General features: G+C 38.3%; 1 long non-coding RNA gene across 8 annotated transcripts in view; it reads left to right on the forward strand.

The window, feature by feature from the left end:
• The window catches only part of LOC139184549 (uncharacterized), a 192,670-nt gene that overhangs the window by 87,226 nt on the left and 81,848 nt on the right, over positions 1–23,596 (forward strand). For 6 of the 8 annotated variants that reach the window (XR_011568069.1, XR_011568062.1, XR_011568067.1 and 3 more), the window contains one exon: positions 11,419–19,075. This is a non-coding gene — a long non-coding RNA (uncharacterized lncRNA). The remainder of the gene's footprint in view (positions 1–11,418; positions 19,076–23,596) is intronic. The other 2 variants (XR_011568064.1, XR_011568068.1) reach the window with 2 other exon arrangements.

The following is a 23,596-nucleotide window of genomic DNA, read 5'->3' on the forward strand; positions in this document are numbered from 1 at the left end:
TATCTTTACATGAGGGAAAATTTAGCAGTCCATTAGTAACAACTGGATTGCAATTCACTTTCACTGCCTCTTTCTCTGCCCAGTCACATACACACACACACACACACACACACACACACACACACATATACATGTCTTGGTATTATACAACTGACGGCAATGGGAAAGTCAAACTGAGCTGAGTGAAGAGGTGCTTTGAATTCTTGGTGAAAGAAATAGATACAGCCTCATCCTGGACTGCCCCTTTGTATTTTAAAAGTTCATTGGATGGTGGGATTTTTCTCCTTTTCTTCCCCTGTTCACAGAAACCAAATAACTCACTGAGTTAGGGTCAGGGTTGATTTATTTCTAAATACTTGGGATCCAATGAAGAATGAGGTTTCAGTAAGTATTCTATGAAACCTAGAATAAAAGGTAATAAACACCACTGATTGCCCATTGTGATCAATTGCCAAGTTTTTGCAGCCCCATGGACTGTCCAAGGAATTTTCCAGGCAAGAATACTGAAATGAATTGCCATTTCTACCTCCAGGGTATCTTTCCGACAACCCAGGGATTAGCAGGAGAATAATGTCAAAATTCCTGAAATTGAAATTCAATGAAGAAGTTTCCAACCTAAGTATGCTGCCAGTAGAAAGTAAGCTTCCTGGGAGTGAAAGCTTTTTCCAGATAGTTTTTATGTCTGTTATTCTGAACCTGAGGGTGTTGTGAAACAAGGGTTGTCTGATGTCCTGGTATATTTGAGAACTTATCTGTTAATACGACAGAACAGCTACAGGCTCTTTTTCCATGTTCTTCTGTTTTTTTTTTTTTTTTCTGTGTCGTCCTGTGTGCTCACTCTTCTATCACCCCTAATTCCTTTAATTGGTTGAATGAACATTGCTAAGAAAAATATTTTGATAAAAATATTCAACATTGTTATAATTCTGATTAAAATGATCATAGTAAAGTCCTCAGGGTTCAAACACAAAAGTAAATTTTGTGGTTGTTGTTCACTGGTATATCCCAACAGGTAGTATGGTGTATAATTAGAGTTCAGTAAATATTGGAAGAATGAGTAGGTGAACATTATTTTCCACATTTCTCACTATTTTCCTTCCTTATTTTTTAGCCATAGATAGTGACCCAGAAGATACAATAAATGGAGTCAGAGCTGTGAGTTCAGATTCATGCCCTGGGTTTGGGGTAGGAATTATGACAATGGGACAACACATGTTGCAGTGAGAGTGGGCAGCTCCTGCCTGTTGTTGCAGTACAGGAGTATCTAACTGGTTCTGCCAGACATTTTTATTTTTAAGAGGAGCTGAAAATCCTTATATGTTCATGAAATCTTCAGATTTTAAAATAATGACTCAAAAATTTAAAACTATGCTGTGCCCCCCTTGGACTTCCCTTGTGGCACAGCTGGTAAAGAATCTGCCTGCAATACGGGAGACCTGGGTTCGATTCCTGGGTTGGGAAGATCCCCTGGAGAAGGGAAAGGCTACCCACTCCAGTATTCTGGCCTGGAGAATTCCATGGACTATACAGTCCATGGGGTTGCAAAGAGTCAGACACGACTGAGAGACTTTCACATTTATGTTCAAATATGAAAAGTAAAACAATAATAATGAAGGAAGAGAACATAGAAGAATATCTTCATGATCTTGGGGAAGCAAGGGTTTCTTTAAAAGGATGCAACAAATACTAACAATGAATTAAAAATTAAAATTTCTGTTTGCTGAAAGACACCAATAAGAGAATAAGAAGGATTGCTGTGTAAAGTACATATTTCACAAATGACTGAGAGGCAGAATATAGAATATCTATATAGCAATAAGAAAGAGATACAACCCAATAGAAAAATAGCTTAAAGTCTTGAACTTTACAAAAGAAGATGTCCAAATGGTGAGTATACATCTGAAAAAATTTGTCATCTCAATAATCATTAGGGGAGTGCACATTGAAGCTACAGTGAAGATACTGTTGGTGGGAGTATAAACAGGAACAGCTGCCTTGCAAAGTTGCTTGATAATGTCCATTAAAGCTGAGCATATACCTACTATGACCCAGCAACTCTATTTCTATCAGAAATGTACTCATGTCAACCAAAAGTTATGTACCAAAATGTTCAAAGAAACTTCATTTATGATACCCACAACACAACTGTCCTCAACAATAGAGTATATAAATAAAATATAGTATATTTATAAATGAAATACTGTGCAGCAGTGAACAGGAATGTATGATTGCTATATGGAATAACATGGGTGAATCTCATTAACACAAAGTTAGACACAAAATCATACGTACTATATGGTTCCATCTATATGAGGTTCAGAACCAGACAAAACCAATCCATGCTGATAGTGATTACTTTCCAGGGACAGTGTCAGGAAAAGGGGCATGACAGAGATTTATAGGTGCTAGTAGGTGTTCTGTTCCTTGATCTGTAAGAAGTTACATGTGTGTGTTCAAAATTTGTGAATTCAGTGAGCTGCACATATATAATTTGTGCATTTTTCTGTTAGTATGTTATATTTAAAAATAGATTACTTTAAAAGTGTTATGCAAGCCAAACAAACATAGTTGTAAATCTGGTAGAGTTCGTGGGCCTACAGCTGGTGCCATTTATCCTGGGTCAAATGTCTGAATACATCAAACTGGTATATTTGCTGTTCACACCCCTCTGTTATTTCTTCCTTGGGCTTTTGCCTGTATCCTCTGCCTGTCTGGAATTCTCTCCCCACACTGTTTTACCATTCAGTCTTTCAACCCAGTGTGGGCTTCACTTCTTCAGTGATTTTACCACTCACCTGAATCACAAATTGGCTCATATTTTAATTGCACTTCCTAAGTATAGGTCTTGTCTCTTTGAAGTTGTTCCACGGCTCCCAAATGCCAGTCTTTATACACCCATATAAAATGACCAAAATAAGGACAATGTAGCTTTTGTCCTAAAGCTACATACATTGTATTTAACAGACCTTTATTTTGTGTTTAGATGACTTGTTCACTCTTTTAAGATAAAGCTCTTCCATGAATTGATGAAATTAACTGATGTGCGATAGTATAGTGGTTAAAGGTTTTGCGGGCCAGACTGGTTGTATTCAAATCCTGATGAAACTGAAGTCATTGACTTTTGTGACCTCAGTTTCCTGAAAAGTGGGGATATTAACAGTACACTCACACACACGATACTACATATAATTATATATAGGGCTTCCCTGGTGGCTCAGATGGTAAAGAATCTGCCTGTAATGTAGGAGACTCAGGTTCGATCCCTGGGTCAGGATGATCCCCAGGAGAAGGGAATGGCTACCCATTCCAATATTCTTTCCTGGAGAATTCCTTGGACAGAGGAGCCTTGTGGGCTGCAGTCCATGGGGTTGCAAACAGTTGGGCGTGACTAAGTGATGAACACTTGCACACACAAAGATATATGTATCAATAATAAAATATATATAATTAATGTTTTATATATTCATAAAATGTCAGAACAGTTGCTGTAAAGTATAAGTGAAATAAAGCCCTTAGATCTACATCTGGCACATAGCATGCACTCTGTAAATGTTAGTCATTTTTATTGTTTAGTTGGGCAGAAGGAAAAATTGATGTCACTATATTTTCTGTTCCTCCCATTTTTTTATTCTTCAGAAAAGTTATTGGCCTATGAAATTCAAAAGATTCATACCCATTCAACTAGATTGTATGATCTCTGAAAATATGGCCCATGCCTTATATTTCTTTTAAGTATATAATATATGAGGAGCTCAAATGAGTTAATGAAGTACAGGTTTCTCTTTATAGTCCAGTTTTTTTCTAAACCTGTTGGTATGCATCTCTGGTGAAATACAATAAGCATATTTCTGTATAGATATCTGCTTAATACCATTAATAATGTTAATTAAAAATCAGCCTTCTCAAAATTTAATACTTCTATTGTCAATTCTGTCTTCTTTTCAAGATACTTTTTTTCAACAAATGTCAAGAATAATCCTCTAAGAATAATAGCAAAAAGGCAAACTGGGGAAAAATCCCCCCTGAGGTTCAGACAATCTGCTGTCTTTTGGTATAATTAACTTTGGGATAAGAGGATCTTGGGGAAATGCACAATGGACAGACACCAAATAGTGAATACTCTGGTTGAGTTTAATTAGTAGTGATCTTTATGACACTAAAGTGATTGTTTTTTAAACACAGCTGTCAGTGACAATTGACTGAGGCAAGGAGGCAGCAGTAACTGTCTAAAAGATAAGCAGCACTACAGCTTTAAGGCAACAAGGCAGAAACTAAGAAAAGTGTTTCATCAATCCTGAAACTGTTCTAGATAAAATGCGGAGATGTAGGAGTGGGAAGAAGGGACCTGGGAGAGGAAATTGGGATTGTAAGTCTAGGAGAGTACCTTTGGAGAGAAGGAGGGCATTTTCTCTCCCTTTTCCACCCTTATAGTTCTCAATTAAAAAAAAAAAAGTGCCTGCTTTGTGTCCACAACTTATATCTAAGACTCCCTGGAAGTATATTTTTTCAAGGCTAAAATAAAAAGAGTAAACCTAATTTCTTTGACAGATTCAACTTAAACCATATGCTAATCACACTTAATGGGCAGAGTAGAAGTTTTTAAAGGGGTGCTGCAAATGGCAGGATCTTGAGTGGAATCCTTATTTGAATCACAGAGCTTTTCTTTTTAATTTCCTTTAGAAGAAATTTAAATTTCCTGAGTAAGATGGGAACAGTATTTTGGGGGAGATGGGGACAATATTTTGGAAGTTTTATTAGGGTGGCATAGAGGCACAGGTGCACAGCATAATTATTCTATCTACACTCAATTTCACTGCCAAGTGTGGCCATTTGGTGCTTCTAAGGATTCCACTTGACTGACAGATCACAGAAACTTGAGCATTGAGGCATGAGGCATGATACAACGACTGCTCATGTTTCCAAAATTTGAAGAATGTCCTAAATTTCAAGAGATGGGGCAGCTCAATTAACATTATTTGGGAAGTCCACCATTCCCTAAAACAATATTTGTCAGTGCTCTTCAATTGACCTTCAAATTCAGATCTCTGATGTGACCTATATTATTCCGTCAGTAGTCATTAACCACATTTTGTCTTAAGAATAGAGCCATAGAAAAAGCTAGTTATGTCTACTTCAGGAATAGTTCATTGTTAAAAGCTGCTTTTCAAGAAGAGGCAAAAACACTGCTGCTTCTCAGAATTATTCCTGTTTATATGATGCGTACGTATGGTGAATGACATGTGCATTTTAGTCAAATGCCTTGTTGTTTATGTACCTTGCTGCTGCTGCTGCGGCTGCTGCCAAGTCGCTTCAGTCGTGTCCGACTCTGTGCGACCCCAGAGACGGCAGCCCACCAGGCTCCCCCGTCCCTGGGATTCTCCAGGCAAGGACACTGGAGTGGGTTGCCATTTCCTTCTCCAATGCATGAAAGTGAAAAGTGAAAGTGAAGTCACTCAGTCGTGTCTGACTCTTAGCGACCCCATGGACTGCAGCCTACCAGGCTCCTCTGTCCATGGGATTTTCCAGGCAAGAGTACTGGAGTGGGGTGCCATCGCCTTCTCCTTACTTTCCCTTAATTCTTTGTGTGGGATAATCTTCATCTGACCCTAGGTGATATCTAGGATACTCCCAGGTCTTTGGGATGTACTATGGTTGTCCTATCTTAAGTCACAAGCATAGTTTTAATTCAGGCTCTACAATGTCCAGGGCCATGTAAAGTCAAAACTACAAACATAATTTAACATCAAATCTCTCTTGCCTGAAATCTGAACTCCTGAAATATCTCCTGTTTCAGCTTAAAATCAACAATAGGAGAACAAGCAAGTTTGTCTCCTCCTCCTCTTTCATGCTCCCTGCTCACCTCCTTCTGAGAATCTCATGTAGCATGGGAGAGGGGGGAGATAAAAGGATAAGACTGTCTCTTGGCTAGGTGACTTTGGCTCTTTGACTTGGCAGATGGTTAACGCCAGCCTTTCTTGAAAATCCTGGAAGGCAGGGATTTGGGACAAAAATGGACTCGCTCCTGGGTGGCAGTCTCATGGACTCTTTCTTTGCGGGCTCCTCTCTCCTTTAGGCATTTTACCATGCTCACTAGCAACTACTTGCTCAGTCCTTGGATATCACTGAGTGTGGATCCAGACTCTTTCTACTAAGGTAACCTCATATGTCTATGAGGACAGCTCTATAGGGCACAAAAATAACAGAGGTCACTCCGTCCTGAATAGCTCACTTTTGTTGACAGGAGACATCCTGTATCTCTTGCTTAGGTAAACTCATCATGGATAATGCAATCCCAATATGGCAGGTCCCTCTTGGATCCCCCACCAAAACAGTTAAGCCAGTTAAGTTCTCTCTTACCATCTAGATTTCCCCAGGATCATCCACACTCTGCCTTAGATGCCTCAGTGTGATCCAGGCAAGAATCTACTCTGAACTACAGGAAATGTATTTTGAACCATGCCCAGATTCTTCATGGTGTGCATCTACTTGAGGAATCCAATTGGCATGCAACAGGTTCTGCAGGGCCATTTCTTTGTAAAACTCTATTTGGAGTGGGGTGTGTCTGATTCTTACTTTTGTGACCACAATCTATTATTTTACAGTCCTAAGAAACAAAGGCAGGAAGAATCCAATTCTGTCATCTTGCTGCCTGTGTTTCACTGCTTGCAAAGTGTACAGTTTTATTATATCAGCTGTTTCTCACTGTAGCAAGAAATAAGCCCCCAAGAAACAGACATGTCAACCCCTTTTTGCTAGTGAAAAACAGAGTTTGGAAGGGTTCGGTGACATGCCCAGTTTTGCATGGCTTCCACTAAAGCTGAATCTTCCCTGGACTGTACTCTTTAAAGGATCTTGTATTCATGTGTGTATCCTTAGTGCATAGTAGGCAATAAATAAGTATTTATTTATGGAATCAATATATCCAGGACTTCTAATGCCTAGTGAGGGGGTTCAGAATATACCATCCCCAAACATGCCAATTTTGTATTTAATTATTTTGAGTTAAAGGTACTTGAGAAACAGCATATGCAGGAAGGGCTCTTTAACTTCCCCCTTTGTACCTAAAAGCAGATCATAAAATGTCCTATGAAAAAGATGCCCTCCCTGTACTGAGAAGAACATTCTTAACAGCAGAGCCTGGGATTCAACACTGATAGAGATCTGTACAAATAAACCTACTAGAATAACTCTTATCTCCCATTAGTTTCCCCATATTTCCCTGTCACTGTTCCACAATTTACTATCTGTGGCCTAAGACCCTTTGTCTTGTCACACCTACAATTTATTGCTCTTTGTTTAGAAATATACGTAAGCTTTCAGGCTTATGGCTTCTTTGAGTCATTTACCTTTTGATGACTCCCATGTATACATAAAAATATTAAACTAAATTTGCATGTTTTTCTCTTGTTAATCTGTCTTATGTCAGTTTAATTCTCAGACCAACCACAGAACCTAGGACAGCAGAGGGATGTTTTCCCTCCTCTACACTGCTGCTGCTGCTGCTGCTGCAGCACTACTCAAGTCCTTTTCCCTCTGTATACCATCTTGCTCCCATGCAGGGTATCTGATTTCTGATCTCCATGTCAGCACAATCCAGTAGCCCCTAATCCAGGTTTATTTCAATTTAAGGCCATTCCAGGATCCAAAGGTTTGGATTTGAGTAAACCAAGACGTTCAAGACTCTTTGAGGGTTATTCTGGCCCTTTCTACACTTAGCTTGTAATAAGCAACATTTTCTGAGTGCCTTTTATGTGACAGGTACTGTGTGGATTATGAGAGAGCCAAATATAAATAAGGCAAGTTTCTGTGTCTTGCAGCTCATCCTGGAACAGACTGGAATCTCAGCAAAGCTATGAAAATTATAGAAAATCTTGTAAGTGCAAGAACTTCTTTACAGTTCTGCTTGGAACTTTTAGAAGATATATTAATCCCAGAGTGGTAAAAACTCATGCCTATGGGTAGGATTGGGCAGGTAGCACAATAGGGACAGATGGGCAGTGTGGTAAACCAGAAAACACCTGCCCTATCTAAAGATAGCAGGAACTACTCAACTCTAGCTGAAGTGAGCATAGCAGTTCAGAGATTCTGGATCTTCTAATTTTTCCAAAATGCTATAAACCTGGCTTTATCTTATTTATTTTTTGTTTAGGTATATTTAATTTATTTTTAAAATTAATTTTTATTGTAGTATAGTTGCTTTACAATGTTGTGTTAGTTTCTGCTTCACAAAAGGTGAATCAGCTATATATACACATGTATCCACGTTTTAAAAAAATCTTCCCATATTTGGTCACCACAGAGCACTGAGTAGAGTTCCCTTTGTTATACAGCAGGTTCTCATTAGTTATCTTTTTTATACATAGTGAACTGAAATGAATGTATATATGTCCTTTCCAGTTTCCCAGTTCATCCTGCCCCTCTTTCCTCCCTTGGTAACCATAAATTTGCTTGCTATATCTGTGAGTCTATTTCTGCGTTGCAAATAAGGTTATCTGTACCATTTTCTAGATTCCACATACAAGTGACATTTTACAATATTTGTCTTATTTTGAATATGTTTTCTCCATTTAAAAACACAGTGTGGCCAGACAATACAGCTGTGGGTTTCCAAAATCAGTCTGCCCTAGGGTTGGTTCTTTTCTTTCTCCTCATTCCAGCCCTACCTTGTCTTTCCTTGGGACACGACTTGGAACTGAAACAGACTCGAGACTGGGAGTTGAGGTAAAGACTGCTGCTCAGCCTTATTTCTTTCCTTGGGTCTTTATCAAAAAAAGAATAGTGCCTCATTTCATAACTTTCAGAGAATAGGAGAACATGGGTTTAGAACTACAGTTAGCTTTTACTCAATTCAAGGATGAAATCCCTCCTTTAAGCAAGACTGTAAGGGGCTTCTCACCACAGTCTTAACATCTATCTCACATACATATCCATATGTTATTATTGTTCATGCGAATTTGAAAGGTACACACTTTCTGAGTAATTGCCAGCTGGCTGTCATGTTTATGGCCGTTAAATGATGGCTTGTTCCAAGCTATGATGATAAGCAGTTTATAACAGATATTTCTCTAAGAGTCATTTTCCCTCTGCTTTAGATTCCTATTTCCACACTCATCTTGCAGATATCAGGGGCTTTGGACATGTATTTGTCTGCTTCAGACTGCATGATTCTCCCATTCACCCAGTTGCTTGCTTTAAGAGTTATCTTGGGTTTGAATGGAAATATACAGTGCATTTAAGTATTATTATCCATGTTTAATTGTTTAGCCTGCTTTGTGGAAGGTTTAGATATTCTGGAGCACTGAGTGATAAATTGTTTCTTTGTTTTTTAATTATTTAGGTTACAGCTTTGAGCTTTGGAACTTTTGATGTCAGATATTAGCAATAAATAAATTGCAAGCTTGGCTTTTTTGTGGCATTGTGGTTATTACATGCTTAGATTAATTTGGTAAATATATCAGTGTACAGCACTTACATGGCATGAATATATGCTTGCATACACATATATTTTTATCATAAATAAAAGACATGGCACTTTAAAAGATCAACATTAATTGGCTAATGTAGTCCATAGATTGTAAAGAAATGAAGCTTTCATTAACTGTTTACATTTACGATTCAATTGGTGCAGAGAGGTTTTCATTTCTGACCTAGATACTTCAAGTGGCTTGCTTCTGGGAAAAATAATAGATAGTTAGACACCAACAGCAAAAACCCATGTCCTACTTAGAATCCCTAAAATGTTTTATTTTCATATGCATTGTTTTGAAATTGTATCAGTAGGTTAAGAATATAGTTTTCTAGGTTAAATCAGAATTTAATTGCTAGTTTAGAAATGTCTGATATACATGTAATGCGTTTCACCTCAAAATATTTTAGGTTCTATTGCAATCCTAATAAATTGGGGACCCCAAGGTTTCAGTCTCTGAAGAGTATGGAGTTTCAGAAAAACTGTTCACTAAGCAACCTCATAGGCTGCCGTCCATGGGGTCGCACAGAGTCGGACGCGACTGAAGCCACTTAGCAGCAGCAGCAGCAAGCCATCTTGTCTCTTCCCTCAAATTAAAAAAGAAATCTGTTCTTTACTAGTATCTCTCAAAGACATTACAGGAATCCAAGTCATAATCATCATATCCTTTGTTTCCCTTTTTCTCATTCTTTTTGCGTTTGCTTATTCACAACTAACTACCCCCCACCCATTTCCATCGATAACCCCCCCGCCCCCCCGCACCACCAACCTAAATGCTCTCCCCAGTCTACTCTATATGACTTTTATTTTCTATCTTCCCTCCTCTCTCTCTCACAATTCTTTATCTGTGAGTCATTTCACCTATTTCTCTAATTTGTTTCCTCCTTTTACCTCAGTCTGAGAGATGGAGGGGAATAGGGACCGGTGAATTGGTCTTGTAAATTGCCAACTGGTGACTTTGGGGGGATTATGTAACTATTCCTCCTTTAATGATTTTTACTTATTGCATATGGCATTAAAGAATTTTAAATCTGGCTTTCTTCAATAACATGGATTAAAATACAGAGACATTGGTATATTTGATTCATAACCAAATATTTTGGAGAGGATGAGCTTGGGCTTTTCATTACTAAACTGGTGTTATTCTCTGAAGTGGTGTCACTACTATTGAACTACTCCTTCTGTGCCTATTAGAGCATACAGCTATCTAGGCTTTGTGTCTTCATTTTTTTTCAACCTTTAATAATGGCAACAGAAGAATTTATCAGTATTAGAGTACTGCTCAACCTTCAAACAGCTCCACAATCTGGCACTGGTTCTGGTTTCCTGCCCTGTCTTACCTATGTTCCCCATGCCGAGAACATTATTTATATCTCTATTAATAGAGCAAATTGCCTTGAGTTATGATATTCATGTACACACAATCTACCTTAATGGGTGATAAGCTCTGTCGCATCTTACACATAACACAGGCTGAGTAAATGACTGTTGGACTGACTTGAACTATTTACTATGCTATAGACTCTCAAACTTCAGGGTAAATCCATGATGTGACTTTATTTGTTCAGTGAGTAGCAGGGTAGCTGCACATGGCACGTATTGCTGAATGAGAGAAAGCAGCAATAGAGCTAGTATCATCAGAATTTGGAGAGTCTTCTCTCTGCAAAATTCAGCAAATATTTCTTGAACAAAGATGATGTAATAGACACTGAATGAAGTACCATGGGAGACACAACCTTAAGAATAGAACAGTGTTCATCCTTTGGGAGTCTCATCGTCTTTGTGCATACAATTTCATTTATATGGAATAAAAGATAAAATGAAGAAAGCTCATTATTTCCTGGTCTGTTAAAATATCTGTATGGTATGAATGAATATGTGTATTTGGAGTGTTTTCCATGTGGATTCACCACTTAGTCCTTAACTGGCAATATTTCTCAATTCTGTTCTAGGTATTACTATACAATTGGTAAACACAATGGTATACTTAATGCTTGAGAGAGGAATGAGGGGTAAACATTCCTTAGACTCTTACTATTGAGGAAACCAGACCAGCCATTCAAGTGATGAAGACTGTGTCATCCAACTAATAACTCCTGGTGAGTCTTTAGTGTCACAATGTTTGGGCTCCCTGAGCTGGATAACTTTCCTGTTGGTAATGACTAACAAATTAAAACTCCTCCTGGGAGAGCATATTGGTTTTGCCAATCTTCCTGGCCTAACTTCTTTATAGTTTGGCATTTCCTTGACCAAAATTCCTATGTCTTGAAATATTCTTTAATCATTATCTAAACCGTGTTCCTGGAGAAGGCAATGGCACCCCACTCTAGTACTCTTGCCTGGAAAATCCCATGGACGGAGGAGCCTGGTGGGCTGCAGTCCATGGGGTTGCTAGGAGTCGGACACGACTGAGCGACTTCCCTTTCACTTTTCACTTTCATGCATTGGAGAAGGAAATGGCAACCCACTCCAGTCCTCTTGCCTTGAGAATCCCAGGGACAGGGGAGCCTGGTGGGCTGCCGTCTCTGGGGTCGCACAGAGTCGGACACGACTGAAGTGATTTAGCAGCAAACCGTGTTCCGTGAACTCTGGCTGAACTTGTATGCAGTCTTGGTAGAAACCTTCAGCTTTATGGTATCTTCTGTGTGCAATCCATTTTATAGAAATACGGACAACTGAAACTAGAAAAGACTTTCTGGAAGTGTTGGTAATAGGAAAAGAGCAAGGAGGAGGAGGAGTGCAATGGTAGTTATAGTGGGATTGTAGTGCCAGTAAAGCGTAGCTGTAATTATAGTGTTATGGGCTGAATGGTGTCCCCCCCTCCCCTCCAAAATTTGTATGTTGAGCCCCTAACCTCCAATACCTCAGAAAGTGATTGTATTTGGGGATAAGATGTTTAAAGAAGTAATAAAGTTAAAATGAGGCTGCTATAGTAAGTCCCAGTCCAATCTGACTGGTCTGATAAAAAGAAGTTTGGATACTCAAAGAAGTACTAGGATGTATATGCAGCAGAATGACCATGTGTGATGGTAACTTTTATGTTTTGACCTGGTTACATCACACAGTAACCAGATATTTGGCCAAAGTTATTCTGAATCTTTCTTTGAGGGTGTTTTTGGGTGAGATTTACATTTAAGTCTTTGAATAAAGTATATTGCTCTCCATAATGTGGATGGACCTCATCTAATCAGTTGAAGACCTGAGTAGAATAAAAGGCTGATGTCCCTCAAAGCTAGAGAGAATTCTGGCAGCAGAATGCCTCTGGATTTTATCTGTAACACCAGCTCTTCCTGGTTTGTCAGCAGACTGTTTTTAGATTCAACTGTAACTCTTTTCCTGAGTCTCCAGCCTTCAGGCCTTCCCCATCAGATTTTTAACTTACCAAATTTCCCTAATCTCGTAACTCAGTTCCATAAAATAAATTTGGACTCCATGTCTCTGACTCCAAATTTTCCCTTTATATAAGGATGCAAGTCATATTGAATTAGCCTTCCCTCCCCTACTCCGCTAATGAACTCATTTTAATTTGATTATCTCTATAAAAACGTTGTCTCCAAATAAGACCACTTCTAAAATACTGGGGCTTGAGACTTCAGTGTGTAAATTGTGGGAAGACATAATTCAACCCACAACAGGTGGTGATTAAATATACTTGTTTAATCCCTAATTTACTGCATCGAAATAGAATCATGTTGAAACTAGAGGAGAAATGGAAGCCTAGCAAGAGATCCTCCACTTGGAAACATGTGCAGGAGGTATTGAGAATTTAAATTATTTGGAGAAGTGGTGAGTGTGTATTCATCAAAGGAGTTACATTATGTTCACTGGGGATGTTTTCGAAGATCCCTGCATGGAAAGGATAGTATGGGGGCAGCAAAAGAAGATGGAACATGGAAGTTACACAAGATGGTTGTGGTCACTCAGGAGCATTCAACCCAGTTCCAAGAGATGTCCTTACTCCTATTAGGACTCCATCTCAAGTCATGTGGTTGATGCTGCATAATTTTCCCAATCCCAGAGTTAAGTGTGAACATATGGCTGTAACTAAGCCAAGTGAATTCTCTTTTTCAGGACCCTGAACACTGAATGAAGTAACTTGAGTACCAAATAATAGTAATTTTTGGCATGCATTTATTAATTTCAGCAGCAGTAGTAGCCTGAAAAGAAGGTCAAGCAATTACAGTGGTTATAGTTCCCACCCTGACCTGGTTCTGAGTTTTCCTCCAGCCTTCCTATAGATTTGTGTTCTATCTCACAAAACAACAACTTTTTGCTGAGCTTGGGTTGATTTCTGATACTTTTGATTGAAAAATTCTATTTCTTTTACTGAATTATAATTGATGTACAACATTATATTAGTTTCAGGTGGACACAATATTTGTATATATTGTGAAATTATTACTACATTAAATCTAGTTAACATCTGTCATCATACATTGAAATATCCTAATTGATAAAATGTTTCCTTAGGGATAATATTTAATCCTTCAGGATTTATATAAATTGCACTTATACCTGTACATGTTTATTGATTTTAAGATATCCTAAGATGAGAGGATGCATTAATAAGTAGATTCACTAAGTAGGCCCTTTTTATATTTCTTTTGGAAAAGAGAAAATATATATACATTCATCAGAGAAGGCAATGGCACCCCACTCCAGTACTCTTGCCTGGAAAATCCCATGGACGGAGGAGCCTGGTGGGCTGCAGTCCATGGGGTTGCTAGAGTCGGACACGACTGAGTGACTTCACTTTCACTTTTCACTTTCATGCATTGGAGAAGGAAATGGCAACCCACTCCAGTGTTCTTGCCTGGAGAATCCCAAGGACAGGGGAGCCTGGTAGGCTGCTGTCTATGGGGTCGCACAGAGTCAGACACGACTGAAGCGACTTAGCAGTAGCAGCCACATATACATTCATGTACATATGAATACGTATATACATATGAATATATACATGCATGCATGTATGCTCAGTATTGTCTGACTCTTTGTGACCCCATGGACTGTAGCCTGCCAGGTTCCTCTGTCCTTGAGATTTTCCTGGCATGAACAGTAGAGTACGTTACCATTCTCCCTCCACGGGATCTTCCTGACGCAGAGGTTGAACCTGTGTCCGCTCTATTTCCTGTATTGCAGACAGAAGCTTTACTGCTGAGCCACCAGGGAAGCCTATATACATGTATATATACTTGTAAAGTACAGAGTTGTATGCAGAGTACATCATGAGAAACGATGGGCAGGATGAAGTACAAGCTGAAATCAAGATTGCAGGGAGAAATATCAATAACCTCAGATATGCAGATGACACCACCCTTATGGCAGAAAGTGAAAAAGAGCTAAAGAGCCTCTTGATGAAAGTGAAAGAGGAGAGTGAAAAAGTTGGCTTAAAACTCAACATTCAGAAAACTAAGGTCGTGGCATCCGGTCCCATCACTTCATTGCAAATAAATGGGGAAACAATGGAAACAGTGACAGACTTTATTTTTTGAGGCTCCAAAATCATTGCAGATGGTAATTGCAACCATGAAATTAAAAGACGCTTGCTCCCTGAAAAAAAAGTTATTATGACCATCCTAGACAGCATATTAAAAAGCAGAAACACTACTTTGCCAACAAAGGTCCGTCTAGCCAAAGCTTTGGTTTTTCCAGTAGTCACCTATGGATGTGAGAGTTAGACTATATAGAAAGCTGAGAGCCAAAGAATTGATGCTTTTGAACTGTGGTATTGGAGAAGACTCTTGAGAGTCCCTTGGAATGCAAGGAGATCCAACCAGTCCATGCTAAAGGAAATCAGTCCTGAATATTCATTGGAATATGGAAGGACTGATGCTGAAGCTGAAACTCCAATACTTTGGTCACCTGATGCAAAGAACTGACTCATTTGAAAAGACCCTGATGCTGGGAAAGACAGAAGGCAGGAGAAAAAGGGGGCAACAGGATGATATGATTGGATGGGATCACCGACTCCATGGACATGAGTTTGAGCAAGCTCTGGGAGTTGGTGACAGACAGGGAAGCCTGGTGGGCTGCACCCCATGGGTTCACAAAGAGTCGGACACAACTGAGTGACTGAACTGACTGAACTGATAACTGTAAAAATATAGCATAATATTTAAACTATATATAAATATAACTTTATAATATATATTCTATATAATATAAATACATATTAAAGTGTACGTGCTGTGATGTACTTAGTCGCTCAGTTGTGTCCGACTCTTTGTGACCCCATGAATTGTAGCCTGCCAGGTTCCTGTATCCATGGGATCCTCCAGGCAAGAATACTGGAGTAGGTTGCCATGCCCTCATCCAGGGGAATCTTCCCAACCCAGGGATAGAATTCAGATCTCATGCGTTGCAGGCAGATTCTTTACTGTATGAGCCACAAAGGAAGCCCATTAAAGTATTAGTATTTTTTAATCTTAAAACGTGTTTGGCTGAGAAGTGCTGTTTATAGTAATATGAAGGAATGGGAAGCCACGCTAGGGTTAGTGCAGAAAGGGCCACATGCTTATAAAGTCCAAGCTTATTGTTTATTATTATTCTTTTTCACCCCTTCTCTCTCACACACACACATACACTGTTCATTACTGAGTTTTTTTTTTTTAAACAATATTTATTTCTTTATTTGGCTGCACCAGGCCTTAGCTGCTGCTACCTTTAGTAGCAGGATGTGGGCCCTTTTTAGTTGCTGCATGGGGCATCTTTAATTGTGGCATGCGAACTCTTTGTTGCATCATGCAAACTTGTAGTTGCAGCATGGGGGATCTAGTTCCCTGACTAGGGATTGAACCTAGGCTCTCTGCATTGGAAGTATGGAGTCTTAGCCACTGGGCCACCAGGGAAGTCCCTATTACCAAGTTATAATTGATAAGTTAAAGATTCAGTTTAATCAACAAGTTGCTAGGGTTGGAAAGAGGGTTGCAAGCATAACTTTTCTCAGTGAAACTACTAAAGAACAACCTCTGTCTATCTATCAAGAACAACAATGAAGCTTTGCCTAGGATTTTGATAAGAGACATAATCTAGTCATCCTAAATCAGAACCTATGATGGCTTACAGGTATCTGTCAAATGCTTAACAACAATACCAAATACTTAACAAATGCTTATTATGCTCAAGGCATTGTGCTTATCTGTAGTAATATGAAGACAAATAAGACCTGGACTCAGGCCATAAGGAGCTCATGAAATGCAAAAATGTGGAATCTAAATATATTTGTGGAATTACAAGCATATTTTCAATTATTCTTGGGCGCTAATACCATTGAAAAAAGTAAGCACTTTTGATATTAATGGACATTCATGATAGAGTCTAAGAAAAAGTTCTTGGACTACTGATTTTTCCTGTTCTAAACATTAAATGATATTTGAGTTTTAGCTGCAAGATATATATGATATTACCCATAAAGGCTGTGTGCAATCTTCATAGAGATTTAGAGCAGGTACTTGTATCCAGAGCAATCTACCTGGAGAATTCTCTAACTTCCCTCATCTATTTGGCTTATTACTATCTGATTTACTTTCTATGAGAAAAATAGAAATGCTGGATATGCTGCAAAAATGGTAGATGGGAAGTCACATCAGAATTGGAAAGAGAAAAATAGTATAGTAAAACCAATGCAGACCTAGGAGTCAGGCCTAGGAAGTTCCCTAGCTAGCTGACTTTAGTCATCACTTGGCCTTTGAGAAGACTCAGTTATCTCCACTGTGGCCCAATTTTTCTTCTGTCTATCTCACTGGATTGTGTAAGGCTCAAAGGCAAATGTATTGTAAGTCCTAAGGTGCTGGGAAAGGTTGAAGGCAGGAGAAGAAGGGGATGACAGAGGATGAGATAGTTGGATGCCATCACTGACTTGATGGATATGAGTTTGTGCAAGCTTTGGGAGTTGGTGATGGACAGGGAAGCCTGGCGTGCAGCAGTCCATGGGGTTGCAAAGAGTCAGACAGGACTGAGCGGCTGAACTGAAAGTCCTACACAAATGTGTCGCTATGGTTAATTGATGTTACAGGTTAAATGAATTGTACTGAAAGATTTTCAAAACTGCTGCTATTAGTCTCTATAAGTTTGAGTAGACAAGGATAGCATTCATATATTTTTATCTTTCGGAGGGCTGTGGGAGTGAGATGGAACCGAGGAGCTAGAGGAGAGAGTCCAAACTGAATATGTGAAATTTACAACACACAATAAAATGCACTGAATTGAAGGACTTTGAAGGAATTCACTACATTTTTCTATCCTGTCATTCATGACATGTTTGCAATAGATTTCCTCAAATTATCCCCAAGGCAAGTAAAAACAGAGTGATAGAGGTTAAAAAAATTACCTCTAAAAAAATAAAATATGCTTCAATGACTGCCTCCTGGAAAGAAAATTGATATAAAATGGACAATCACAGTATATCTTTCATTGATCAAAGTAGAAAGAATTCAACCATCCCATAACTTCAGCCTTCATAGTAACCTTAGCTGATAAGTAGGCTTGGAGAAAAATGAAATAAACCAAGATGTACTGTTCTCTTTCCATCTCCTAACAAGAAGAGAAAGTCTAAGTCATAAAATAGAGGCCCTAGACACTAGTTAGAATTTAAGACTTGTCAGTTTCTGTGGAGTCAATTCTTAAACTTAGTGTATAAAAAGAAAACCTCTAGGCTTTAATGACTAATGTTTTTGAGAAATGTGTGTGTCTGAGGGGGTGTGTGTGTGTGTGTGTGTGTGTATTCTGATATGGGCTGAGGCTGTGTTTTTGGTGATTCCCATTCTTAAAACATTTCAACCTTAACCAACGTCACCACTCTACTACTTTCTGGCCTTTAAAGAGGTGAAGCTAAAAACTAAGTTATTTTTGTTCTTTTGTTTTTTTGTCCTATCCCAACTCCTGAGTTTCCTACTTGATTGGTTAGTGGCTGGATTTTATTTATATGGCAAGGAAAAGGCAAACATTACCAAAGTTTAATTAAAAGCTATTGGGGCAAATGTTTATATTCTGAATTATAATGTAAATGGGGCTCTTTTACTAACCACAGTCATCTAGAGTACTTGACCTTATGTTGTTCAGTTGTTCAGTCATGTCTGACTCTTTACGACTCCATGGACTGCAGCACGCCCGGCTTCTCTATCCTTCACCATCTCATGTCCAATGAGTTGGTGATGCCATCCAACCATCTCGTCCTCTGTCGTCCCCTTCTCCTCCTGCCTTCAATCTTTCTTAACATCAGGGTCTCTTCTAATAAATTGGCTTTTCTCATCTGGTGGCCAGAGTATTGGAGCTTCAGCCTCAGCATCAGTCCCTCCAATAAATGGTCAGGATTTATTTCCTTTAGAATTGACTGGTTTGATGTATGAAACACTTAAACTTTCCCATGCATAACTGCCCTAAGACTTACTAGTAAAAATTCTAATACTTCTTCTTGTGACCCTCTTCTCTCAAATAGTCTAAGAATCCTGATTCAAAGATGGGGACAGTGATGGCTATGATGGTGTGAATTCTGACCGTACTGCTGTTTCTTCTCTCTGCAACTTAATATTAAGGATGAAGATTGCTACACTGCTGCAAGGATGGTCTAGGGAATCCAGGTCTTCGACCAGGTTACATGTTGGGTCCCAAGTGAGTAACATTTTAGTTCACACTTTCATGCTCAGTGACTATTCTCTAAAGTACAACTGCTGTGCTTAGGTGTCTAGGTTGGAGGAACTTTTAGTATTTGTCATACTGCTCAAACCAGCCCTCCCTCATTAGCATTTAGGCACAAGTGTTGGCTTTACATCACTAGGCCACCCAGGAACCCCCAGTTTTTCACTTTATTTTTTCATGATTAGAGTTTTTCATATTGGTTAGATCTCAGGGACTGAAATCTTTATGCATGTTGGGCCACATTCATCCCAAGGAAAATTTCTGTTTATCAGGATGTGGGCAGATTTATTTAGCTACTGGCCTTATATTCTTCTACCAGGACAATGGGTGGATATTCGTTCTATATTGTTTTTTACCTTGGGAGAGTCATTTAAGTGACTTCTTTCAGCTCAAAGAGATCAAACAGACAAACAAGAAACTTCAGCTCTATCTCACACAATTGTAATATCTGAAAGCAAATAGGTAATATATACAGACACTTAGGGCAACTAGCCTTCTGCTGCTCTTGTGTGTCATTTTGATTTGAACTTTAATGTCAAAGTGTAACCATACAAAATAAGTGATTTAGTAAGTTCAATAACTGTAGATACCCAAACTGTTTATTTGACTTTTTTCTTGTTTCTTGAGGTGTGCCTGTATTGCTATGAACTTTCCCCTTAGGACTGCTTTTACCGTGTCCCACAGGTTTTGGGTTGTTGTGTTTTCATTTTCATTCGTTTCTATGCAAATTTTGATTTCTTTTTTGATTTCTTCTGTGATTTGTTGGTTATTCAGCAGCGTGTTGTTCAGCCTCCATATGTTGGAATTTTTAATAGTTTTTCTCCTGTAATTTAGATCTAATCTTACTGCATTGTGGTCAGAAAAAATGCTTGGGATGATTTCTATTTTTTTGAATTTACCAAGGCTAGCTTTATGGCCCAGGATGTGATCTATCCTGGAGAAGGTTCCATGTGCGCTTGAGAAAAAGGTGAAATTCATTGTTTTGGGATGAAATGTCCTATAGACATCAGTTAGGTCTAACTGGTCTATTGTATCGTTTAAAGTTTGTGTTTCCTTGTTAATTTTCTGTTTAGTTGATCTATCCATAGGTGTGAGTGGGGTATTAAAGTCTCCCACTATTATTGTGTTATTGTTAATTTCTCCTTTCATGCTTGTTAGCATTTGTCTTACGTACTGTGGTGCTCCCGTGTTGGGTGCATATATATTTATAATTGTTATATCTTCTTCTTGGATTGATCCTTTGATCATTATGTAGTGACCTTCTTTGTCTCTTTTCACAGCCTTTGTTTTAAAGTCTATTTTATCTGATATGAGTATTGCTACTCCTGCTTTCTTTTGGTCCCTATTTGCATGGAAAATCTTTTTCCAGCTTTCACTTTCAGTCTGTATGTGTCCCCTGTTTTGAGGTGGGTCTCTTGTAGACAACATATGTAGGGGTCTTGTTTTTGTATCCATTCAGCCAGTCTTTGTCTTTTGGTTGGGGCATTCAACCCATTTACGTTTAAGGTAATTACTGATAAGTATGATCCTGTTGCCATTTACTTTATTGTTTAATGAACTGTTTAATGAACAATATTTTAGATACATTGGCTAGGAAATTGATTTAGTACTTTTCCCACTTTCAGGCATCTGAAATATCTGACCTTTGTCTGTCCTTTGTTCAAAGAGGAGCCACTGTTACATTACAAAAGTAGAGAATTCGAAGCAGAGTGGGACATAACCCTTGCCTAGTTTGATAATTGTACATACTCTAGTATTTCTGACTGATTGAATTACAAAATTAAAAAAAAAAAACTGTTTTCATCTTCAATGAAATCTCATTATGTACCAACAGTGAAATTAACTCTTGAATTTAAAATCTTAGTTTATGGAGCATGTTGCATCACAGTCAATATTTACATGTGGCACAGTTGCAGAAGGAAATTGCTCAAACCAAAGCCATCCATCAGGAAAAGGGAGATTTGTATAATACCTGTATTATGTTAATAAGATTTACCAAGTAGAGAAAGAGAATTGTATGTCACTAGATAAGGAAAAACAAATGCATTCAACTTCATGACTTTCCTATCATTTACTTTTCCTTTTTTTCATTTACTTTTTCAATGAATGTCTAATTTAAATTCTAGCTATATTTATGAGTATCATTTTCAACAGTACTCACTCAAGCATTTTGAACTGAGTAATCCTGTGTCTCCCCAAAGTTTTAAATGTCAATGATGAAAATAATAATGATTCATCATTGAAGAATTTTCAATGATGAAAATTCTAATAATGATAGTGGCTGTCTTGGAGGGAATCATCCCGGATTCAGGCTGATTTTGGACACTTTGGTGACATGGGGTTGGATGACATTGCTTTCCCCTAGGAGTACATGTTTGTAATTACTGATTCTAAAAGAGTGTTGAAAAACTTTCTGAAAGAAAAAAATAACAAGTGTGGCTCACAATTCAGATGCTTACAGGTTTGTCTGGTGGATTTGAGGTTGGAGTGTGCTTGTGTTAAAGGTGGAGACACTAGTTGATCCGAGGTGGAGTTTTAGTACAGAACTCACCATGAGAAAAACGTTCAGCGAACAAGTCAGGCTCAGGTACAGAGCGTCCGTGAGAGTGAAAGAGGTGTTCGAGTGTGGCATGTGCAACTCATATTAGGAATCAGTCCCAATAAAACCATCCTGTGTGTCAGTCCAGGAGAAAGGAAAAAAAATGTCATCTGACTATCTTTGCAAATCCTGAGCCCCAGGCCCCTGCTGCTTTTCATGTCCACCCACTGCTGCCCAGTATTTCTGAGAGTCCCCAAAAAGGGAATCACAAGCAGGGCACATTATTCCACATGCCATTCTCTGTGAACATGACTGGGAACAATTTTGGGGTGACAAAAAACAGTGGTAAGAGCACTTTGGAAGATGAGTCAGGTAAGGAAGCCATTTCAGCTAGAGGAAACTGTGTGCGAAAGCAAGGATGCATAAAACAGATTTTTATTCTTTGGAAGGAAGTCTTGCAGTTTTTCCCCTGGGGTATTATTCAGAGTCACAAGAAAGCTAGTATGACAGGAATTTAGGGAGCATTTGGAGAGTGTTGGGGACAAAGATGGAGAAGTGAGCTTTAATCAAGTCATTGAGAGCTATGGTAAGGTATGGTAATGGATTTTATATTGCAGGCAATGGGAAACTGTTCAGATCTTAAGTAAAGAGTGACATATTAAGATTTGTAAATTAAAAAGTAAAAAAAAGCTAGCCCTATCAGGCATCTTTTCCTACCTGGGCCCCACTTCTTTGTGAAGCCCTTTTTCATATGCTCATTTGCACAATACTTGATCATCTTTTCTAAAATTTGTGGTCATCATAGCCCTTTGAATTATATATATTAATTGTTAAAAAATAGATTTTATTTCATGAGTCCATTTTTTTATTATATTGTTATAAGATTTTTTGCCAAGATAAAGATATTTTGAAATTAAGAAATTGTGCATAGATTATTTCTAAGATCAGTTTTGAAACAGTGGAAATGTGACTTCTTAGTAGCATCAAGTATTTCAGTATTTATAGTAGTAAATGTGGTCTGTTGGTTTTTCAAATATGAAAACTGTTTGAAAGGAGAAGCGTTTTAGAGCTTTCCATTAGAGGAGAAAGATTCTAGATCTTAATGAGTTTTGCTGTGACATGTGGGAATCCAGAGCCCATTTTAGTTTTAGTATATTTTTAAACCTATTTAATTCAGGAAGCAATGTAAAGGATATGTGTTTGAAGAAGATATAGCTTGCTTTATATTTAAAACACTATAGCAGAAATTTATACTTGATATAAATTAGCCTAGAATCATAAATTCCTATTCTAATTCAGAATGCTTGTGATTTAGAGAAAAGTAAGCTTATAAAATAATGATGTAGCAATTTTTGCCAGTATTGTGAACAAATTAAGGCTTCAGAATATCTGTTGTACACTGCTTGCATGGGCATTCAATAAACATTTCATTGAATCATAGCAGTGTTCATTGTAATAAATCTCATTCTTAAGCTAGATATTTTTATTTAATATCCACAATTTTTATAAGATGTTGGACCTTTCTGACAATGGGAAAGTAATATATACTTTGTATTATTGTAAAATAGTACTATTTTGTACTATTGAAATCAAGATATTCATATTTTCTCAACAGACTCTTTTCACATCCAATACTGTTCAGGTCTAGAACACTTCTAAAACTCATTTGGTTCTGCACTTGGTTTAACAAACATTTATCTAGCTCCTACTTTGTGGACGGCACTGAGACTTATGCAAAGAACACATGACGTCAGCATTGGTTTTCTCATTCTGTGTGTATAGGTTTCAGTCGCCTAATACGTGAGTCCGTTATCTGGGAGCAGAGCTCATTTTTTTTCTCATCCTCTTCCTTTCTCTTTTCCCCTGCACCATCTTTTAACACATTTTTATATGTGTGTGTGTGTGTGTGTGTGTGTGTGTACCCTCAGTCACGTCCAACTCCTTGCAACCCCACA

The sequence above is a fragment of the Bos indicus genome, chromosome 8 (genome assembly GCF_029378745.1).
Source record: "Bos indicus isolate NIAB-ARS_2022 breed Sahiwal x Tharparkar chromosome 8, NIAB-ARS_B.indTharparkar_mat_pri_1.0, whole genome shotgun sequence".
In the NCBI taxonomy this organism is placed as follows: Eukaryota; Metazoa; Chordata; class Mammalia; order Artiodactyla; family Bovidae; genus Bos; species Bos indicus.